The 10,006-nt window shown below is 44.3% G+C and overlaps 1 pseudogene; it reads left to right on the plus strand.

Annotated features, from left to right (window-relative positions):
- Positions 1 to 242: 242 nt before the first annotated feature.
- On the plus strand, positions 243 to 8,609 carry LOC101973283 (sulfotransferase 2A1-like; annotated as a pseudogene).
- The last annotated feature ends 1,397 nt before the right edge of the window (positions 8,610 to 10,006 follow it).

The raw sequence follows: 10,006 nt of genomic DNA on the forward strand, positions 1-10,006 counted from the left end.
CAGCTCAAAAGGTAGAGCTTAATGCAGTATTACAAGCGTTTGTGATGTTTAAAGAATCTGTATTTAACTTATTTTCTGATCGTGAGTATATAGTTAATCCCATACTATCCCTGAAGATGCTGGTAGGATTTCCCCTTTCTCTACTCTTTTCTCTATGTTTTCCAGTCTCCCAGTATCTCCCACAACATCCAATGGTGAATACAGCTGGAAACCCTGCACCTTGCACAGAGAGCGCATCATCCATGACAGATGGCTACTTGTGGTCTGAAGGGATACCTTTTCCTGTGCTTGGTTATAGCTATGAAGTTTTGAAAGAAGCAGGTGCTCAGTTTGTGATAAAGGATGAAGACACAGTATTGGTGACCTACCCCAAATCAGGTAAGGAAACAGGACAGGGACCATCATGGGAAAGGTGATGGCTGCGTTCCTCACTTACTCAGCAGATGGATGGCCTGCCCTCTCCATGCCAGAGACCCCTGCTTTGGGGAAGAAGGGGCAGTGCCCCAGGCCACTTGCATCCAGACTAGGACTGAGTGACATAAGTGCTAAGCAGGGATCATCTGAGGTATTTTAGGGAGATACAGGAGTGAATTGTAAGCAGATTTGGGCATTTGTGTGATGGCATGGGAGAAGGGGGTGGAAGAGGGTGACCTATGAAGACCTACTGGTGAAATACCAGCTGAATAGGAATGAAAAGTCGGAATGGAGGTTATGTGGTTGAGGGGTACTGTATAGCAGGAGGGTCAGCATGCACATAGCCTGGGAATCAGAAAGAGCCTGGAAAATTCAAGGGACTTAAAGGTCAGGTGTTATGCACCAGGAGAGGGGCTGGGGGCAGGAGCACTGCAAACTGGGTGAGGATTGAGGCCAATGACCTTTGAAGAGACACAAGGTTGGAAAGTCAAGGGAAGTTGGGACATATTAGAAGGATCTCAGCCAAGAGCCAAGGGCTGGAAGCTACCACAAATCCACTGGTAGTTTAGCACTTAAACAAAATGTGGCAAGTTGATACAATGGAGTATGATTCAGCCTTAACCAGGATGACAGGCTGACTCCTTCTACAATATAGGTCAATACTCGGCCTCATGCTAAGTGCAGTCTGTTGGGCACAAAAGGAAAATACTATAGGAATCCATGGGGCAAAGTGTAGTCAAGTTCACAGAAACAGAGAGCCCCGTATTGGTTCCCTGGGGCTGAAAGATGGAATTAGTAGGCAAATGTTGTTAACGAGCAGAGTTTTAGTTTTTCAAGACAAAAATCTTCTGGACATCGGCTGAGCAAAAGCAGGAACATGCTGAACACTGCTCAGCACCACCCCATGGCATGCTTAAAATGGGCAGATGGTAAAGTGCATGTTATGTATTTTATCATAAGTTTTGTACACAAGCCAGGATGAAGTGAGTGGCCATCACATTTCCTTCCTTCTCTAGGAACCTACTGGTTGATTGAAATTCTCTGCCTGATTCACTCCAATGGTGATACCAAGTGGATTCAATCTGAACCCACCTGGGATCCCTCACCCTGGATAGAGTCAGATGGGGGTTACAAACTTTTAAATTAGAGAGAAGGCCCGTGGCTCATGTCCTTTCACCTCCTCTTCCATCTCTTCCCCAAGTCTCTATTAACTTTCAAGGCGAAGGTAAGTGCCTAATGTTCAATCCATGGTTCTCTCCTTCCAAGTGCCTAGATAACCCCTTTATACCTTGCTGTGGTGCGTGCTCACTGGGTGGATTGGGTGAGACCTGAGATTCTCAGATATTATTTAGGTTCATGTGGTCACAACCAGACCACCCTTGAGTGCAAGGATGTGGACCATTCAGCAGATTAGCCTCAGCTGAATTCAGGGGTAATATGACTGGCTAAAGTCAGAATCTTAGAAAACCACATTCCACGTGTAACCAGAATTATAACTGCATCTACGCTCGAGTGTCCCAGCATACAGCTCTTACAGATGTCCGCCAATACTCACTCAATCACAGCCTTCTGCCAGGGACGAGGAAGCACTCAAGTCAGTGTTGCCTGTGTGTGGGGAGCAGACCTGCATACACTGAAGAATGCTCACATCCAGGGGACTGCTAGGAGTCCTGCCCAGCTAGGTAATGTCGCCAGCTCTCTGCACATCACTGTGCTCTGTGATCAGCAGCCTCTCCAGGCTCCACATGGTTGATAGGTGATCAGTACAGATCATGAATATCCAAGATCTAACATGTCAAAGACTATATTTAGAAACATCCTTTCTTAAACTGTTTGTTGACTTCTGAATTCTTTCACGTTTTTAGTTTAAATGATGCCACAATCCTAGAATAATATCCAAGTGTCTTGGAAATGTCATGAAGTACCTAATAGGGAGGCTGCTACAATAGACCCATTTGCATGTCTTCTGTTGGATTCCATTGGCCTCTGCTTGAGTAAACTGAGGCCTTTGGAGACATAAGTCCTCCAATAACAACTCCAAGAAAGTTGATGCAAATACAAAGTTAGTTTCTAATGATTAAGTATCAAGTTGTGTGTGTGTGTGTGTTCACTAATCTTAAACAAGAGCCTCTTCATATGAACAAATGTACACAATTGGTCAACTATTATGCAGACCAGGTGTACAAAATTTCTATAATCCAGAATGTCTCACGAGTCCCCGAGTACCACCAGTGCCCACCACCTGAGGGCAATATTCTTTAGACTTACAGCCACAGATTTCTTTTGATTAACCTGAATTTTCTAAAAATGCATGCATGCTGTCTGGATGTCATACATGTGAGACTCGTCGATGGTCTTGAGTGTGAGAATACTGTATGTGCTATGAATCTGAATATTCCATAATTTATTAATCCAGTGTGCTGTTAGTGATCATTGTGGGAAAGCACACACACCCCTCACCACTTACTATTTAAAAATTTCCAGCAGCTTCCTAGGAAGAGTAGACAATTATCCCAGAAAGAAGAGACAAGGTCTTCCTCATCTACTCCTGGCATATGACCATGTAATAGGAAATTTAAAATGTGTATTTGGTGAATGAATGTTATAACTAATTTATTAAAGAAATACATCAGTGTTTAATAAAGATTAAGTAAGAAGTGCCCAGAGAAAGATCAAGATCAGTGGGAAATGACTGATTGAGACTGATTTTTCATTTTCTCATTTTCCTTAATTTAAGGTGATATATATCATGATAAACCCCAAGGATGTTCTTGTGTCAGGTTATTATTATTTGATTATGACAAACTTATGTAAGCAACCAGAGTCTCTAGAACAGTATTTTCAATGGTTCATCCAAGGAAATGGTGAGTGTTCTTCACATATAGGTCTGTGTCCTCTACTCCACTGGTCTTTCTCTTGTTTTGTGGTATACCTATTTTATTTTTTTTCTGTATATTTTCCAAATATGAGAGAAAGCAGACAACCATTGACTCTGTGAGTCTGGCTTGTTTCAATCAGCATGCTGGTCTGCAGTTCCATCCATTTTCCTGCAAATTACATAATTTAGTTCTTCTTTATGACTGAGTAAAATCCATTATGTGTATAAACCACATCCTCTGTACCCATTCATCAGTCAGTGGACAGCAAGGCTGGTCCCAGAGCTCAGCTGCTGGGAGTCGAACTGCTATCCACCTGGGGGCATGTGTTGCTATAGTGTGCGGACTTTGTTTTGATGGATCCCAAGGAGCTCTATGATTAGGGCACATGCCTGCTCCATACCTAGTCTTCTGAGGAAACTTCAGACTGATTTCCATGGTGTTGTACTAATCTCCAATCCCAATAGTGTGTAAGCGCTCCTTTTCACTCAATCCTTGTCTGCATTTATTCCTATTTGTGTTCTTGATGATTGCCATTGCAACTGGAGTGAGACATGGTACTTGAGTAGTTTCTATTTGTTTTCTTTGGTTGTTGAAGAAGTTGAAATTTTTTTCATAAAATTATTGGCCATTGTATTTTTTCTTTTGTGAAATAATTGTGATTTGTCCATCTGTTGATTTCGCTATTTTCTTTTGGTGTTAAGATTTCTCGTCTTATCCCAGTCAATAAATAGGTAAGGAACTGAACAGGCACTTCACAGAAGAAGATATACAATCAATCAACAAATACATGAAAAAATGTTCAATATCTCCAGTAAGTTGAGAGATGCAAATTAAAACTACTCTAAGACTTCATCTCACTCCAATCATAATGGCAATTTTCAAAAATACAAGCAACAAGAAGTGTGGTAGGATGTGGTAAGGGGAAAAGGCACACTCATACATTTCTGATGGCACTGCAAATTGGTGCAACCACTCTGGAAAGCAGTATGGAGATTCCTTAGAAGACTTGGAATGGAACCACATTTGACCCAGCTATTCCACTCCTTGGTCTTTACCCAGAGGACTTAAAATCAGCAGAAAATAGTGAAACAGCCACATCAGTATTTATACCAGCTCAATTCACAATAGGTAAACTTGGAAGCAACCTAGATGCCCTTCAGTAGATGATTGGATAAAGAATCGGTTGCACTTCTACACAATGGACTATTACTCACCATTAAGAGAGAATAAAATTATAGCATTTTCAGGTAAATGGAAGGAGGTTTAGAATATCATGCTATGCAAAGTAAGCAAATTCTAAAAAAAAAAAAAAACCAAAGGCCAAATGTTCTATCTGATAAGTGGACCCTGAAATAAAAGGGACAAAGGTGATGGTCAAGGGTAGAGGAGAGGAACTTTCATTGGGCAAAGCAGGAGAGGAGACATGGGGCCAGGAAAGATGGTGGAATGATATGGACATCATTACTCTAAGTCCATGTGTAAGCACAGATGTGGTGGGAATCTACGTCATTCACAACCAGGGAAATGAAATGTTGGGCTCCCTTTATGAACAATGAATCAAAATGCATTTTACTGTATGTATAACTAATTAGAAGAAAGAAATAATAATCATAAACTTATTTTTGAGTTCTTTTTATGTTCTGGATGTTAATCTTCTGTCAGAAAATTAGCTGGAAAAGGTTTTGCTCCCTTCTGTGAGCCCTGTCTCTCTGTTTCATCTCCTCACTGTGTGGAAGCTTTTCAACTTGAGCCTTTCCATTTATCAACTCCTGGTTTTCTTTCCTGAACACTAGGAGTCCTAAAGAAGTAACACTTGCACCTACAGGTCGGAGGATAGGCACTATGATTTCCACTAGTAATTACAGTGTTTATGGTCTAATTCCTGATTTTTTATCTACTTGGAGTTGATTTTTCTGCAGGATTTGGCTTCATCCTTCAAAATGTAGATATTCATTTTTCCAAGCAGCATTTATTAAATAGGCCTTGTTTTCCCAACATTTGCTTTTGGTGTCTTTCTTAAGGATCATTTGACTCTATCTGTGTGGGTCTGTCTCTGAGTCTTTATTCTAATCTACTGATCTAAGTGAATGTTTTGATATTAGCACACTTTTTTGTTGCTATACCTCTTCAGTATGACTTGATACTGGATAGACTTTAAAATGTGATAGCTTCAGCATTATTATTATTATTCAATGGCCCTGGGGATTAGACACAGGGCTCTTCAGGTGCTAATCAAGTCCTCTACCACTGAGCCATATCTCCAGCCCCTTTTCATACTTTATCTAGAAAGAGGGCCTCCCTAAGTTGCTGAGGCTGGCTTTGAACTCTGGATCCTCCTGCCTTAGCCTCCTGAGTATCTGGGATACTGGTTTGTGGCATCACATTCCTCTACCTGGGTATTTGTTGAAAACTTTGTGAATGGACTTTCATTCTTAACTTTTTCCTCAGCAGATTCATTCTCATGATGAAGAAAAGGGCTTGCTTTTACATGTTGATTTTGTATGTTGCTATTTTCCTCAATTGATCATTTCTAGGAGTTTTTGGGGAAAGGTTCGTGGGTGTTCACAGCAGAGCCTCCTATCACCTGCAAACAGTGATAACGTGGCTTCTTTCTTTCCCACTGGTGAGGTTTTGATTCCCTTCTCTGCCAACACCTCTGGCTCGAGTCTCTAGAGCTCTCTTGAATGGCAGTGGTGAAAGTGGACATCCTTACCTTGTTCCTGATGTTAGGAGAGATGCTTCCAGATTTTCCACGATTAGCATGATGTTGGCTTGGGGATTGTCACACACAGCCCTCATGATGCTCAGCCAAGTTCCTCTGTCAAGGCAATTCCTATTGGTGTGGTGGAATACATTTATGGATTTGCCTGTGTTGACCAAGCTTACATCCCTGGATTGAAATCAGCATCTCGTGATGTACAGTCTTAAAGTGTGAACACAACATGTCCTGAGTATGATCTTAATGCTGAATAAGATTTGCTGAAATTTTAATATCTGTTCTGTATCTGTGTTCAGCAGGAATATGGGTCTGTTGTTTTCTTACTTGATCTATGTTTCCCAGTTGGGTATCAGTATGCTACTAATTTTTTAGAATGAATTCAGGAAAGATTCCCCTCTCTATTTCATTACCTCGTTTGAGCAGCATTGATCAATAATATGTGAATCAAGCTGTCAATGTGTGTAGAGTAACAGAGATGGCATCGTCCTGTTTTGGCAGTGTGTAACCTGCACCCCTGTGCCCGCTCCACACTGCTCTATGGATCATGGTTTGAGCACATTCGTGGCTGGATGTCCATGAGACACAGGGACAATGTCCTGTTGCTGAGTTATGGAGAGCTGCAGAAGGTGAGCCCCTCTCATAGTTGGTGCCTATAGCACCCCAACATTCTCATTCCTTCTGATGTCCCTGGTCCTATGTGTCTCCCCTTCATGTTCCCTGTCAAAGCATAGGCTGTGGAGGTCCCTGAGAGGAAATGAGCCTCTGGCCTCCATTTCCCTGCTTCTGTGAGACCTTCCCCAAGCTTCAAGCTCTGTCTTCATATCTTCCAAACTTATACCATCTGGCAACATCTAAAGGGCCCTCCCACAAACTCTTGATCCTCCTGCCTCAGCCTCCCAAGTATCTGGGAAACAGGCAGGCAGCATCAGACTCCTCGACCAGAGTGCCATGGCTTATGCCATCCACTAGGGCTGCCAGGGTCTCTGCCTGCAGGACCTCCTCTATTCCCAGAAACCTAGCCATCAGAAGGGGTGGGGCAGAAAGCACTAATCCCAGAGGTAGGTCCACCTTTCTGGCTTCCCCCTTGACTGACAAAGTGACATGAATGTGAGGTGCCACTTTGGGTGACTATTGTGAGGGGTCAGGGGCTGGAGTAACGGGCAGGGCCTGTGTATGATGCTCAGCCCTGGTGGGTGGGTGCAAGGTAAAGCTGGGAACAGCAATGACTTCCAGTGATCTGAGGCACAGGGTGGGACTGTGGAGAAGAGTAACTAAGTATATACTTAAAAATAGCAAATAGAGAGGATTTTGAATGTTCCCAACTTAATAAATACTGTCATCTGACTTTGCACATGTGCCACTTACACTGACTGGATTGTCACTCTTTGAGCAGATACTTAGCCTAACGTTATTTTTCTGCTGGTACAAAAAAAAATACTGCCCATAAACTGCACAGAGATGCACAGGGCTCTGAGGGAGGTTCACAGCTCCAGACGGAACAGAAAGCTTTAAAATATTTAGAAGCTTTTTCAGAAGTGGTCAAAAATGAACAAAAAGTAAAGGAGTGACCAGACCTTAGAAAACACTTCTCCTGTGGGTGTGCTTGGGGACAGAGAAGGTGCCAGAGGCTCAGGCATCTGTTTCCCCTGGAGAAGGGACCCTGGTCACCTTCCTGCAGCTGCTTCCTGTTCTGCTGTGTCCTCAGCATGAGGTCAGTCCTCAGGGAGGAGGCTTGGTGCCACCTTCAGCCACCTCAGCAGCAAGCTGCACACTCCCTGTGATTCTCCGCTTCAACCAACAACATGTTCTTACATCATTGCCACCGTGGGGTCTTCTTGTCACTCAGTGACTGAGGCTCATGAAACCATAACTGTAATAAAGAACTATGGTGCTGACAGGAGGTCTAGGTCTTCAAGGAAATCTTCTCTCATAATGACCTGTTCCCTTGCTGTGATCTCCCAGGAAAACCCACCAATAATCATGGGGTCAAGTTAAGGAGATATTGTAAAGCCCCATGTGTTATTAAGTGCCAGTCAAGGGACACAGGGTCATCTGGGGTGAGGATTAGCCTTTGGGGACTTTGTCTCCCTGCCTTATCTTGAAATCTCAGGTGTCTCCTTAGAAACCTCAGCCCCTGCCTTTGGGAAGCCCTTGTGATCTTCAAGTCACCACATACCTCACACCCTCTGTTGACCCTGTCTCTGTCTCCCTCCTCTGGCGTCCCCACCAGGCTTTTTTCATCCTGATGTCATTCCCCTCCTCTTCCTCCCCACAGCCCTCCTAACACCCCTTCCCATCCTCCAGGTCCTGCTCTCCTGCCCATTCATAGCTTCCCTCTTCATGTTCACATGTAGCACCCAAGAAGCACCATAGAGAGGATCTGTCAGTTCCTGGGAAAGAAGTTGAGTCCAGAAGAACTGGACTCAGTCCTCAAGAACAGCTCCTTCCAAGTTATGAAACAAAACAAGATGTCCAATTATGAAATGTTGCCTGAATCTTTATTTACTGGGCCTTTCTTAATTACAAGAAAAGGTAAATGCCCTGGTTTCAGAATGGGTTTGACTACGTGGGCATCTTGTGTTTTCCCCCGGCACTAAGAATGCAGGTGTTGGGACATTTCAACTTGAATCCTTCATGGCCCAGAAAGCCTCTTGTTTCCTTCAGGAAAACTGTGTTCATGGGACTGAGATGGGCTGCAGGTACCTGGAGAAGGTTGACTCAGTCTTGGGGAGGAGGGAGGTTCTGGAGATAGTGGTGTGTCGGCCACTCCACTGGTGACTTGCCACAGAGCAATGCCCTAAAGAGAGAGAGAGAGGCACCTACAAGGCAGGCGGACCTGAGACCCACTGGCCAGTCAGGCCCAGCAACCTGGAGAGTGACAGAGCTGCCCCAAGCACCTGCAGGGTAGGTGGACCTGCGACCCACCAGCAGAATAAGTCCAGCGGCCTGCTGAGGGGCAGGCCCGCCCCCTCCCCCATGCCTGCAAGGTAGGCGGAACTGTGACCACCGGCAGATAAGGCCCAATGGCCTGTTGAGGGGCAGAGCCGCCCCCTCCCCCCACATCTGCAAGGCAGGCAGACCTGCAACCCACCCGCAGGTCAGGCCCAGCAACCTGTGGAGTGGCAGAGCAGCCCCACGTGCCTGTAGGGTAGGCGGACCTGCGACCCACCAGCAGAACAGGTCCAGCGGTCTGCTGAGGGGCAGGCCCGCCCCCTCCCCCAGCACCTGCAAGGTAGGCGGACCTGCGACCCACCAGTGGAACAGGCCCAGAGGCCTGCCAGCGTGGTAGATACATCACCACAATTGGAGTAGGGGCAGAGCAGAGTTGCCACCCGCGCCTGCAGGGTGGGCTGACCTGCAACCGACTGGCAGCGCAGACCTAGCAGCCCGCCAGCGTGATAGACAGATCAACCCAATTGGAGAAGGATCACAGCCACTACCTGCCCTGCAAGGGAAATTTTCAACTATACAAGAGCAATATAAATAAATAGAGGGAAAATTTCAAAAACACAACAGTTTCACCAAGCAGAAAGAAACGCGAGCAGTATGAAAAGACAAGGAAAGAAAGGACCACAAGCAATGCAGTTCAACTCAACTCTAGAAGAGGTAATAGCTGCAACAGATGAAATGTCAGATAGAGAATTCAGGATATACATGCTTCAGATGATCTGGAGTCTCAAAGAAGACATGAGACAGCAAAATCAGACAATGAAAGATCACTTTGACAATGAATTACATAAACAAATCCAAGAAGCAAAAGATGAATTACACAGGGAGATAGAGGTAATAAAAAACAAACAAATAGAAATCCTAGAAATGCAGGAAGCAATAAACCAACTTAAAATCTCAATTGAGAATACTACCAGCAGAGTAGAACACTTAGAAGATAGAACATCAGACAATGAAGACAAAGTATTTCAACTTGAAAACAACAGCAAGACTGTTAAGAAACCATGAGCAGAACATCCAAAAAATATGGGATAACATAAAGAGA

This window comes from Ictidomys tridecemlineatus, chromosome 15 (assembly GCF_052094955.1).
Source record: "Ictidomys tridecemlineatus isolate mIctTri1 chromosome 15, mIctTri1.hap1, whole genome shotgun sequence".
NCBI lineage: Eukaryota > Metazoa > Chordata > Mammalia > Rodentia > Sciuridae > Ictidomys > Ictidomys tridecemlineatus.